The sequence below is a fragment of the Poecilia reticulata genome, linkage group LG8, assembly GCF_000633615.1.
Source record: "Poecilia reticulata strain Guanapo linkage group LG8, Guppy_female_1.0+MT, whole genome shotgun sequence".
Taxonomy (NCBI): domain Eukaryota; kingdom Metazoa; phylum Chordata; class Actinopteri; order Cyprinodontiformes; family Poeciliidae; genus Poecilia; species Poecilia reticulata.
The window spans coordinates 24,699,518-24,713,491 of record NC_024338.1 but is presented as its reverse complement, the minus strand read 5'-3'; positions in this window follow the sequence as shown (position 1 = coordinate 24,713,491).

The window sequence follows — 13,974 nt, the reverse complement described above, 5'->3', positions numbered from 1 at the left end:
CCATTGCAACATGTAATATTGTGATGGGAGGAACAGAAAGATCAGAGAAAACCAAAATCATTCAGGCACCCACAGCTTCACTTACTGGACTTTATCCTGTTGCACTTCAGTCCAAATTACATTCCCTTGACTTATTAACCTGATCTGCACATCTTAACTTTTATCAGATTGTCCCTGAGCATGTTGCCTGACCTGAGTGCTTTTACAGGATCTTCAGTCTTTTGTTCCAGAATAAAATTAAGCACAGAAAGGCAAAAGATACTTCACTAAACAGGGAAGAGGTAAAAAATAAAAAATAAAAATACAGAAATACAATCGAACATTACACCAATAAATAGTTTCACAAGATTTAATCCTGCATTTATCACACAAAATGTTCGCCCAACAGTCCACTTTTATAGAGCAACAAGTTGACACATTCTGCAATTAGAATAGTTAATAACACTGTTAAATGAGTTTAACAACGACTGGAGGATAATTTGGTCACATTCTGAGCCAACATGGTTCTAAAATAAAGACCCAACATTTTACATAAATGTTCAAATCTACACTGATATGCTAGCCGTGGTGATCTGCTGCACATGAATAAATCCATTAGCTTTCAATGTTATTGAGGCCCTTCGTTTCCTGCATTTAGACAGGAAAAATGTGAACTATTCATGGATGCTCTGTGCAAGCATTTTCACTTTCTCACATAAATGTATCTTCTCTCAACTTAGCTGCACGTCAGTTAAAATACTCATACTCTTGCCTACATTTGAGACCTGCCTTCACCCAGGATGATTCAGACACATGTATGGAGCGCCATCCACAGCCTGTCACTCATATTCATCTGGATAGATCTTTTGGTAATCTCTAATAATGTAATTACAAATAATTGTAGTTTACGGAGGAGGACATGACCTCACGACAGGAAACAAACCGTAATTTGCGAAGACGTTAATGTTCCGCCGCTGGAGCAGCGCGTTCCCACGTTGTTTACATCATCCATGCATTGTTTGCAGGTCTGCAGGGTTTCAGGACCTGACTCTTTACTGTAACTGTGCAACGAGCCGTGTCACCAGTGACCTTTTTACAGCAGAGCCCTGGCGGGAAATAATGAACAACCATTAAATCATGAGCAAAATGAGGGTGATTAAAGCCGGAGTGGCATTTAGAAAAACAACAAAGACAGTTCTCGTGCTTGAAACCTCGTTTTTCTGTTTCAAAGGGACAACAATCCCTTAGGAATGGGTTTTTTTTCATTGCTGTGTCTTATGCATCTTAATCATCCCTGCTATCAAATCAGGAAGCACTTCGGACACATCCGTTTTTAATTCCCTCAGTATTTTTGATCAGACGCACAAAGGATCTCCTGTCTATGCTCAGGCAGCTCCCAAAAGGTTGAAATGGCCTTTCTCAGCCCCATTCAATCTATTTCTAATGGGTTGCGCTGTATTCAAAGGAGGGAGCGATAACCATGCACAAGGCGAAGTTGGGGAGCGGAAACGGTATCTCATATCTCCCACAGGTGGATTTAAACACTCCTTTATTCCTCCAGTATGCTCACAAAGGCGTGTTAAAGAGAAGCTTGACCCGGTTACAGGTGTCAGATGGATCAAATTCTAACTTTCACCACAGTGGAGGATTTCTGAAACCCTGACTGCACAGATGCAGTCAGGGTTTTTTTTTTTTTCAGTCTTTGTCCAAATCAGCAGCAAGCTCATGAAAGTTTAAACAAATCCATTATGTTCTGGCAGAGGAGAGAAAACAAACAGCAAATTTGCTCCCATTCTTCCCACAGCATGGTGGCGTTGAAAAGTTGGCAACTCACGCACACACAGATCCTCACCCTAATTAACATATTTAAACAAAAAAAAACAGTCAAATCTACATCATTTCACTCCCACAAATCGTGTCTTTGTGCTGTGTCGTGCAACTGTTCGTTGTGTTACAGAGCTGTGCTATCCGTAAGGATTACAGTGAGGATTGTTTTCCCCCAGTTCTGGCGTAATGTGGTTTATGCTTTCGTGCTTCTTTTTTTTCTCTTCCTGCCCAGTTTCAAACTTCAGCTGTCAGTGTGTCAGTGCGGTCTCACTCCGGCGCTTCTGTCTCTTCCTCTCTTGGTGGCTTTTATCTGTTGGCTTTTTTTTTTCTTCATATTTTCCTTTGACAGCACAGGCTTGCAAAAGCCAATAAATCCATTTTTACCACCTGCTGCCATGTAATATGGGATTAAGTTAAATTATAATAGAGAACACAGAGAATTAATCAAATTGTATTTAAGAACACGAAAGGAAAAACAAATGCGTTGCAGTTAAAAGGAATTAATTATGCTTTCTTTTCTACTCCTATTGCGTGTTCCTTTGGAAGTGACGTTGATAGCAGCCGTCGTCTCCAGCATGACTTTCTCTGTATGAAATGGTTTACTTCAGATGTTACACCTTTCAGAAAGTTTCCATTTTGTCTCATCAGTCCAGAGAACATATCCCAAAAGGCAATAGAAAATAAAAAATAAAATAAAAGACAACTGAAATGAATGGACCCAGTCACACCAGTTAGCTCCATCTTGTCAAAACGTTTAAACAGGATTTAAACTACAACGAGGAAGAGAGGTGCAGAGCAGCAACAAATCACATCATTTAGTTATGAACAACTAACAAACTGAAGACCTCCACTCTGAGGAGTTTTAATCTACAGGTACATTAAAAAATAAGATATCATTTTTTTAAAATATACTTTTTTTTTTGTCAATAGCACTGAATGAAAAATTTTCAAAACTTGTCATTTTGATGAATCTGAATATGGCTTAAAGATAATGAAAACCCAGAATTCACATTCTCTGAAAAAGTTATTATACAAAAAAAAGCTGTTATATTAAACAGATGTAACAGGCTTATGAAAAGTATGTCCTTTTCTATGAGCTCTTCTGTTCATAAATGTCTGCATCAGAGTGTTGTGGGAGATCAGGTTGCAGCCTTTGGGTCGTCGGCTTTGTTGGTTCTGCTCTCTTCTTCTTCTTGACAAAACCTCACAGATTCTCTGAAGTCATCACTGAAACCAGACATTAGGTTATGTCTGCTTCAGGAGCTCGACATGAGGAATGCAACATTTGCAGCTGATGTGTGGAGTTGGTCTGTGCGCAGTGGCTCTCGATGCACCGACTCCAGCATCAGTCCACCTCTCAAATTCTTGAGTGGATTTTGCTTGACATTCCTCTCAAGGCTGTGGTTCTCTATGTTGTTTCTCCATCTTTTGCTTCTTCCTTTCAAGTTTCTATGGATATGCCTGGATACTGCACTCTGCAAACAACCAGCTTCTTTAGCAACAACATTTTGTGGCTTACCGTTGTGAAAGGCATCTGTAATTGTCCGCTGGACATCTTTCAAGTCAGCAGTCTGCTCCATGATTGAGTAGCCTACTGACCCCGACTGAGAGACCATTTGGATGCTCAGGAAACCTTTGCAGGGGTTTTGAGTTAATTAGCTTATTAGGTTGTGACAGCACGAGTTTCCAGTATTTAACCTCTTCACAATATTCAACTTTTCTGAATGTTGGGCTTAATTATCATAGTCATAAACAGCTTGAAACATTCCACACGGTTTGTAATGATTCTATTTCTAAACGGGTTTAATTTTGTAAAATTAGGGACAAAAAAGTATTGAACCTTTTCACTTTATTCAGTTTTTTTGAGGTGTAGCTGTATATTGCTCTGAATTTATGAGACTGTTGCATCTTTTCTGTAAAAAGATTCACAGAAATTCACACTTTCAAGTCGATCATCGTCCCTGTGACTGTTTGCTTCAGGTTGGGCAGCTGATTAGAGTCAGACTCAAACGAAGCGAATGCTCCTGCTGCTTGATCTTTGTCATAATTATCTCGAGTTGAACATTTAATTGAGCATGTTTTTCAGAGATAAGAAGAAACCTTAAAACTTGCTTCCTTGTGACAATTCCAGTTTGTTTATTGTAATTATCATAATGTAGTGTCAATTCTTATGACGCCTGAAGCAGGAAAGTTGTCCATTTTGTGCAAATAATTAAAAAAAAATAAAGTATTTCTGTAAAATCCTGCATTGGAAATTCATTGGTTTTTTTTCTTTCTTTCATTATATCTATTATTATTGCGCAATTGTTGAGAAAAATGAATGCACCTGTGGCGATTTACTTTAAATCCCAACCGTGGAGTCATTACAAACAATATGCAAATGGAAACCTTGGTGTCTGCAGGTTTTGCTCGGCAATGTGAAAAAGACTCTAATCATATTCTGGGTAAACAGATGCCCGCATTGAAACAAACAGGAGAGAAAAGCATTGCTACTGTGATCTTCAGCTGGACAGGTGGCCAAACAATCACATTCTGCTGTGTCTGTGCGTTGACAAAAAGAGGAGGCACAACAGGCACGTTGGGCCGATCGCTGCCGAGAAAGACGTCGCCTTTCTTCCGTGCCTCATTCCTCGCTCAGGAGATCATAAACTCTTCTGAATTGAATCACCAACTGAGCCTCCAACCTGGAGGAAACTTTCAAATGAAGCTTAATAAAGTTACGGCTCGTTGTTTTATGCAGACCTTCAGCAGTCAGGTTAAATCTAATTGTCAAAAGGAAGTTGAACAGTACAGATCCTGCTCCTGCATCCTGTTACCAAGTCAGATCCAGTTAAAGGGAACCCGCATGTCCGCCTGCGAGGGTGTGGGGGGGACGGGGGATGGATCAAAACAGAGAACGTGGACTCAGAACAGGTTGTGTCTGATTAAGTCTACCCCCTCGAGAGAGAGGAGGAGCCGATAAGATTGATGGGAGAGACACCAGCTTGGCTGCGTTAGACGGAGAAGATCATCTCGGGACTAATCAAACCCACAATAAACGCAAAGTAAACACCCAGAAGAACTGGAGCTCATTCCGTTTGAGGCGAATTGGATTAAAATGCTTTTCTGTAATGGCTAAGTCATCCCACAGGGACGGTGGGTGTCTCATCTCATTGATTTCCACTGAAATTCAGATGGTGCGCCGTTTTACAGCATCATTACAAAGCCTTCTACTCGGCCCTAATGCTCCTCGCCAATCACTTGCACTTAAAAGGAAAAATGCGCGCTGCATGTACATGGCTGGCAAGTTGATTGCAAACGAATAAATTCTGGTTGTGCACAGAGACGTGTTAATTAGTTGACTTGGTGGCAGGCAATAGACAGAAGGAAGGAAGCCCACAGCGATGCACGGGAGGAAGTGGTGGAGGGTGTCTGTCAGTCTGTGCTGCTCCTGCTGGAGACGAGGGAGAGAAAAGGGAGTCAGAGGAGACATTCTTAAACTCTTATCACCCATCACCTCTCTGGCTCCCTTTTTACATGGCAGACAGTGGACCACTAAAGACAGAGTAACATTCACCCTCTCTGCCCTGTCCTTCAGTCCATTTTGCTTTTGTAGTGTCACTCTTGTCAGCTCATCTCTTTTAAAAAAAAAATCTTTTTAACATTCAGCATCGCAGAACGTTGCTTGGGAGCGGGCTTCAGCCTCCTGCCTCCCGAGGGGAGGAGGGGTGGGTTGGGGGGGTGGAGTGACATTAGATAGCTCCCGGTGAGAAAGCACAAAGACTATCCCAACTGTCTGCTCGTCCTAATCACAGTGTTTGCTGCAGAGATCAATCAGAAATCGGACTGCAACATGTGTGTGATCTTTACCGAAAACTTCAAACATCCTCTGTGTTACCGTGTGTCTCATTAACCTGCACACATTCATCAGTGACAGGTGGCGAATGGAAGGTGAGGACATTAAATCTAAAAAGAAAAAAGAAAAGAAATGGTGTTTCTCTTCGGTGACATTATCTAAACAAACCCTAACTCTGCATGCACACGCACACACACACACACACACACACACACACACACACGCACACACACACACACACACACACACACGCGTGATCCAGAGCTCACACTGGTACTCCGTATAAGGGCTACGGGGCTGTGTTGCCATAGAAACGGGAAAAGGTAATGGCCATGTTCTTGAGCGGATGCCGCAGGGGGTGAGGGGCAAAGGCGGGGAGTGTGGGGAGGGCTGGAACTGAGGCAGAGTTACATACAAATGTGAAGGGATTTAACTTATAATTTGCTGTCCTTCTATCAACGGTGTCTGACAAAAAAAAAAAAAAAAAACAGATCCGGTGACAAGGGAAAATCAAAAGAAGCGCAACAAGTTGAGAAAAACAGTGATGTCAGGCTGGTCGGTTTTCTGGAAAATAATAAAAATAAAAGTACAACTAGTGTGGTTAGAAGAAGAATGAGCTGCAGAGCGCAGCTTTAATTTCACCGCCCCTGGTGTGAGTGAACAAATGAACCTATATGGAATGAGTTCATCCTGTGACCAGCACTTTGTTTGTGCCTGTTTTGTGCAACACACTGCTGTGAAGAGCAAACAACTACATCAGCCTGATGGTAGACAGTTTAGGTCCCAGGGTTCAAATTTGATTTAGTAAAATAGGAGAATCTATGACAGATCTCCCCTTTTAGATTTAAAGTGAACCGCATTGTTTCGTTTTCTCCTTGAAACTACTTCTAATTTCTTTAGGCTTTGATTTTAAACCAGATTTTTAAATGGGTCAATACCATTTTTGAAATGGTATTGACCCATTGTTCTAAATGTCTTTAACTCAAAGTTTTTATCCAACCTAAACAGGAGCGAAAAAAAAAAAAAAAGAAAGAAGTTGCATGTTGGAAAAAATCTTTCTGAAACAAATGACCCGTATCTGAAAGCCTTGTCTTGAGAACAAAGGCAAAAGATCACCTGAGAGATGCATAGTCTTTCTACGATATGCAAAGTTTCAAAGATGCTGCAGAATTGACTGCACACATCCAAAGTTTCACTAAAGTTTGTTTTGATGACAAGCTGCATGCTTAAAGTAGCTAGTTTTCCGTTTTGATTTGTCCATGCCATCATGCTAGGTAACTCAGGGGAAGCATTCATACTTTTTGCATTGTTTGCAGCTACGCCTATAATCAAAAGAAGCTTAGCTTGTGACATGAACGAGTGAGTTTTGAACACGCACCCAAAGGGAAATGAGTTTGTTGGTGGCTGTGACTTAATTGGTTAACAAGAGATGAGAAATCAAGATTAAAGTTGCTTGAATTGAAAACCAAAAACGCAGAGGAGAATTTATATCTCATACTATGACTCGGTTATGAAAATAAACTGTTGTAAGAGCAGATCAAGCTTTATTTTAGGTTTTAGAAATAATAGTTTGAAATAGGTTGAATCTCGTCCAGATTTCTGTTTCCTCTGACCCCATTTTCAGCTTACAACTGCAAAACTGACATAATTAATACGCTCTCTACTTCTTTCAAAGACAACAGGTGCACCGACAGTTAGACAAAAATCCAAGCTCACTTATTTGTGCTGTTAAGATATTTTCCCCGAACTCTGCAGCCTCATTTCCTTCCCAACTTGGGGACATTTCATACCCACTTTGACAACCAGCGATTTTCCAATTTACTTTTTCCCTGGAGCTGTGTTGTGTGACTCCAGTAAACCAGCAGGGTGGCACTTGGAGTCATTTTGGTTTGATTGTAGATCCTAATCATATGTCATAAGAGTCAAATGGCCCAAATTGGGATCAAAACGAGAATAAATGGAAACAAGGAACAGAAAGTGTTCAGAAAATGTTATAATAGAGTAACTTTTAGCACAAACCTGGCATGTACAGCACAAATCAACAGTTTTAAGGGGGATGGTGCCATTTTATCATAATGAAGTGCAAATGTCGGGGGCGTCTCAATTTGGCCCACCACAATTTTTAGTTTCGAGATCCAAGCCTTAGAAATGTGAGTGCAGGAGTCTTCATTAAACTGCTTGGTAGAAAAAAAAAAGATGTTTGTGTACTGGTCTGAAAACTATTTTGTCGCTTGTTTTTGTCCTTTTCTCTATGGAATAATTTATTTTTACAAAATGTTTCAGTTTTTGAGTTTGATTTGTTTGTTTTTCTTAACGTTTTTAATTTATGAAGCAAAACAAAGACGACATTCTTCTTCTTGATTTAAGAATTTTTCTGACATTTTATAAATTATAATACAAATAGCTGCCTAAGGAGAAATAAACTCACATGCAAAGGTTTAGGTGCATGATTACAAGATGGTTTCCTTGTCAGCCTAAAATGAAAGACTAAAACAAACAAAAAAAAGAAAATACAAAGTATGAAAGTAAGTTTAAGATTGGGGTATGAAGAATTTTGAAAAATGCAATTTAAATGAAAAGAAAATAGAATTATTTATCAGACTACTTCATGGCTGACAGTCATAAGTATATAAAAAGGAGGAAAAACACTTTTGCACAACACTGTGACTAAATTCATATCTGAAATCTTCATGAGCTGCATGGACAGCAATAGATAATAGGAGGAAAATTATTTTTAGGACATTCTGCCAATTACCGCAGTTTATCAGTTTTCTCATCTCACCGAGCCGGTGATCACCTGCCGCTGTGATGCTACTATCTTCCTCCCATTCCTCCTCCTCCTCCTCACTGCTCGATGCCTGCTTTTGTGTCACTTTGCCCACACGTTGACAGGGGGGCTTTTAAAAATAGAGATGATCCACCCAGATTACAGAGTTTTAATTACAGAGCTGGAGATGCGGTGGGGGTGTCTCAGGCCTCTTCCACTGACAGGGTGTTGGGAGAACTGAGACGGGTGTGAGGGAAGCTGGAAGGCACAGAGGTATAGTGAATTTAAACTGTGTGCTAATTAGTGCTGTTTTACATAGTGAGGTTTTCAGGCTGTAAACGTTTATTAGACATGTACCGCTGGCTGTGCTGTGCAGTGAAAATGCACATCTTGGGCACATGAGGAGTTATTTTTAAAGACCCTCAGGAACACGTGAGGTCAGCAGAAGCAGGCATGATCAATTAGACATTTAAGAATAAAAATGGCTTTAGATCAAAATAAATTATTTTTACTTGATGGCTTCTGTTTGTTCTCAAACTCAAAATGAGCAATGCTGCACATTACTTAGAAATATCAGCAAAATTACATTCATAATTTAAGATTTCTACCGAATCTGCAAAAATAAAAATGCAGGGATTATGGGATGTTTGACGCAACTGAATGAAATATCAGCCTGCATCAAGAAAATCCACGGCTTTTCTTGATGCAGGCTGATATTTCACAACATAATGAAACTAGAGAAACAAAGAATGACTAAAAACAAGAAATAAACTTATCTAGAAGCACCAAGAAGAACTTCCCTAAAGGAAAACAGGAACAAGACAGATCTAACCAAAGTAAGAACTCAAAATAATAATGAAACTAGAAGCAAATCAAACTAAAACAACTCAGCAACCCTGGATCCTAACGTTGGAGCTGCTGCTGTTGCACATAAGAGTGCTGAAGGGCTTGGACATGCAAAAACATTGTTCACAGTGGGCCCTTGAAAAATTGTCTCCCACCATAACTTGGAGCAAATCTTTTGAGTAACTCGATGTAAATCAAGCACTCTATTTCCATTTAGCACAATAAATTGTCTACAAAGTAGCTACTAAAATATGATTACAAATTTTGGTTTGAGACTGGCTCTAAATGTACAAAATCTGGTAAGTAGAACTGTTTGCTCATCCCAACCAGGTTGTTGGTGGCACATTATGACCTGAGGCGACTCTCTCAGGCTGTTTTTGGAAGCAGACCCATTAAACTGCTGCAAGACAAACTTTCAACCGGCCGAGGAAATTTCTGCCGGTTTCACTCAGCAGGAGTCCTGCATCCTGCGGAGATCACATCGAGAGCGCAACGAGCCGCCCTGACGGAGGTGAAAACGAATCTGAAAGCGTCAGTGAAACACCTGCAGACATCTGCACACATCGCTCAGTTCCTCTACGTGTCTCCACAGCGATGACAAAGCAATAACATCACGGAAGAAGAGTAATCTCTTTTAATTTAATTTCTAAACTCACGTGGCAGCTAATTTGTACTTGAAAACTCCAGACCACGTGTTTTAAAAGTTTCCCTTTTTTTTGTAACTCTTGACATTCATGAGATTTTGTATCATTATCTGTATCTTGGAAAATCAAATTACACCCACTGTAATTCACAAAGCATTAAGAGAACTTTGTAGTGGGTTGATGGTTTTTATAGTTACTGCATTTTTATGTCCCTTAAGCATCTTATCCATTCTTTTGGCTCCCAAAATGAGTTTAATCAACAAACAATCGGTGCAGAGGGTCAGCGTAGTGATCACAGATGGAGGTAGAGTGTTTATTGTTGTGTGGGTGAATGCTTGCGCATATGTGCCTGCAGACTGTTTCTTATTTTCTGGCAGCAACTGTGCGTGTTTCAGTACTTCAGAAAACAGGTTAGAATCACACGCCGAGTATCTCGTAAATAATTTTAGCTAAAGGTGGCACATATGGTGAGGGTGGAAGATATTTATCCACATTCCAGGCTGTAAAAATCCTTAGGTGCTTTATTCAAATTTAGACTCGTCTGGAACAGAATTAAAACTCTCAATCCTTGTAATAGCTGTAAATCCGGCCTTCCCATTAAGATGAGTTACGCTTTTAATACTTTGTATCTTTAGGTAGATGATTCTTCATTCGTTCTTTCTTTCCTGGAGTGAAAATTTACTTCTTATATGAAATGATTTTTACATTTTACCTTTACTCTCCGTGCGCCTGCAGGCAGAGAGCCTCATTACCGTCCGATGGCTCCTTTCCGGGTAGCCCATCACTGTCCTGCAACATCTCCCAGCGACCGTCATGATTCCCAGCTCTGCTACTTCAATTAGGGCCCAGTGGTCCCGTCAAGAGGAGAATGGCAAACTGTCACCGCGCACAAACTAAACCTCAGGATTTCACACTAACAGCATTTCCTGCCCGCCTGTCACACTGCCAGCATGTTTGCAAAGGCTCAGATATTTTATTAATGGTAAACTCAGCAGCACGGAGAACTATATAAAACATATGTGCATGAGTTTTGTTTTGGGGGAGTGTTTAATACATTCTTGTTTGAGTTGTGTCTTTGTATTTTAAATGCAGTATTCAACAAAACGTCTTGGGGGGGGGGGGATGAGGGGGGAGGTTCACCGACTGCTAATGGGAGCAGAACCTTTTTAAAAGTTTTAAGGATGTCACAGCAAAGGTTTTCTGTTTCCTGTAGGATTTGTCAACATGCCACATCACACCACCTCTCATCCCTGAGATGTGAAATTGGATGGATATGGGAAAAAACTTTTCCATCCTTCCCATTTCATCTCGATAGATTCATGTTTGTTATTGGAGAAATGAGAAGATTCTTCTTTTTCATACTTTTTTTTTTTTTTTTACTTTTAACATCAATATTATCACAGCACTAGCTACCATGGCAACTCCGGCAACAACTCAATTTGTTTCTTTTTCCCCTCATGGACAAAATTAGCACTTCTACTAAATTTATCTCTGATCCTAAGCTTAATGTCAATGACAGTTTTATTTTATGTATGAAAGAAGAAGAAAAAAAAGGTTGAAATATATTTAGCTTTTCCCTAGCAAGCATAAAATAAACAAAGACAGATGGAGCTAAATAACAATGGTTAGCTACATGTTTAAAACGAGTTTTTAAACGTCACCAGGAGTGCAGGGAGCGGATCAGACCAACGCATATCTGAGGCACAAAGCCTATTCATATTGCTGGGAAGGAGTTAAATTATTTAGCGATGTGAGTCACTGCCGAACAAACATTGACTGACAGGGCGGTGAGAAAATTGATCTTGGCACCTCACAATGTCTACCTCCAACAGACACAATGTGTGTTAATCACCTGGAGCTGCCCTGAGGGACGAGGTCAGAATAGCAAGCTGATGACACGGATAAGACAATCAGACCAGCTGCACAATTTGATACATTTTTATTTGTGTACCTGTGAGTTCATGCTGCTGTTTAACAGGTATTCATTTGATCTCGTTTGAGGGGAATCCTGCTTGTGCCCTGCAAATGATCTCAAGTTGATTGCATACTTTGAACTGCAAATACTCAAATATTTCTTTGCAAAAGATATTGAGAAAATCATCGGAAAGAGAGTTTTGGATCTTAGGAAGTTATCTTTTTTTTTTTTTAAATAATAGCACCAATCTCAGAGAACTCAGTCCAAGACACAAGAGGCAAAACAAATGAACTAACACAAGGGAATAAATTAAAATAGGAAGATCAAGTTAAATATACAAGAAAGAATGAACAATGCTGAAACATAAATGAAACCCAAAGCACAGATCATGAAACACAGCAGCAAATCTACAACAGATTTGTTGTCGAGGGAGAAAAAAATAAATCAAGGAAGTTGCAACTCATCCAATCAAAGACTCCAACCTGACTGTGCTGCTGTACTGGGAGAGTCACAGAGGCAAAATGTCTGCAAACGTCGATGAACTCAGCAATGTGAGACGAACAAAGTCAAACAGAAATCAAGTCGTTGAAGTTGTTCCTACATCACTGAGTTAGCTCAGGTTTTTGCATTGTTTTTAAAAATATATATTTTACACAAAAGATGAATGTTTACAGTCTCCCTTTTTAAAATATTAATTTACTCAGCTTAGAGTGTGACTACACTTAGTTGTAGAATATTTGGGATAAGGTAAAATAGGTTGACTCTAAAATGGCCACCACATTTAATTTTAAAACCTAAAGAGAAAAAAGAGAAAACATATGAAATTTAGATTTATTTATTTTTTTTAGGCTTTAGCTGCCTTTATTGAGTAGAATCCGGAAAGACAGAAAATCGAAACCAGGACAGCTGCATCGAGGACAACAACCTCTGCACATGGTGTGCGCGCTCTAATAATTGAGCTACCCAGCGCCCAAGAAACAGGAAGTTTTATAGGATTTTCCTTCATTAAGTCAAGTCCTCACAGACCCACATGTCATTAAATACAATGATGGTGACCCACTAGTACATCGACATTTGAAGCCTGTCCTGTATGTGTCCAGTCCAGCAGATTTCCTGCATTAAGCTACATCCATTATTAAAACGACAACAATCCTGCCACTTCGCTGCAACGAGGACACAAACGATCAGATCTTAAGCTTTTCTATTACATTTCAAGTGACAACTCATTACGGTTGATTCGGCGTATTGGCTGTCAAATAAGTAAAAGGTCAAATCTGTTGTCTGAAATAGAAAAGAGGGGGGTGCATTTATTTTGTGGAAAATTTTAAAAGAGTATATGTAAGATTTGATTTAAAAACAGGAAATTTAAAGCTACTTTAAAGTATTGGTGGAAAAAGTTTGACATAATTATTTTGTTCTTTTTTAAGTACGTAATATTAATTCTGTGTGTGAATGTGTGTATTGATGAATTAATGAATGAATGAATGAATGAATGAATGAATGAATGAATGAATGAATGACAGTCCTCTAGAGTGCTTTGGACTGATGAGGTGCTTTACAAATGCAGTTTTTTAAAAAGTAAGATTTCAATAATGTTGACTCAAATCTGCCATATTTGTTTGTTCAATGATCTAAGCCTTGGTTTTTCTGGGGCTTTTAACTTTTGTTGAAAGCCCCAGAAGTAACATTTGCTAAAACGTTACAATAAAACAACATTTAGTGAATGAATTGTAATTGTATGAGATGTGCCTAATTATTTTTGCTTTAGTGTTTCTTTTCAAATGTTTTTCAGTAGAAAACGAAATTGTTCACTCATGGGAAATGCAACTATGCAGTTATTAATAGGCTAATCAATGTAATATACAAATGTAGCATTAAGTTTTGTGTTGCCTAAACAAAGATAAAATCCAAAATATGGTTTCTATTCATCCAAATTAATGTATTTTGAGTCAGGCATCTCTTATTCTTTGTGAGTTTCTACACTATGGCTGCAACGAATCTCACCACACATCACCATTAAATGTTTCATTAAAGTCTTTGTGGTAGCATTGTAAGATGGTTCAGTTCACTCTGTAATACTTTACCTTTTTAAATAAATAAAACAAGCAAATAACCAATTATTTCCATCTTAGTTTTAGTTTTATACACCCACATCTAATGC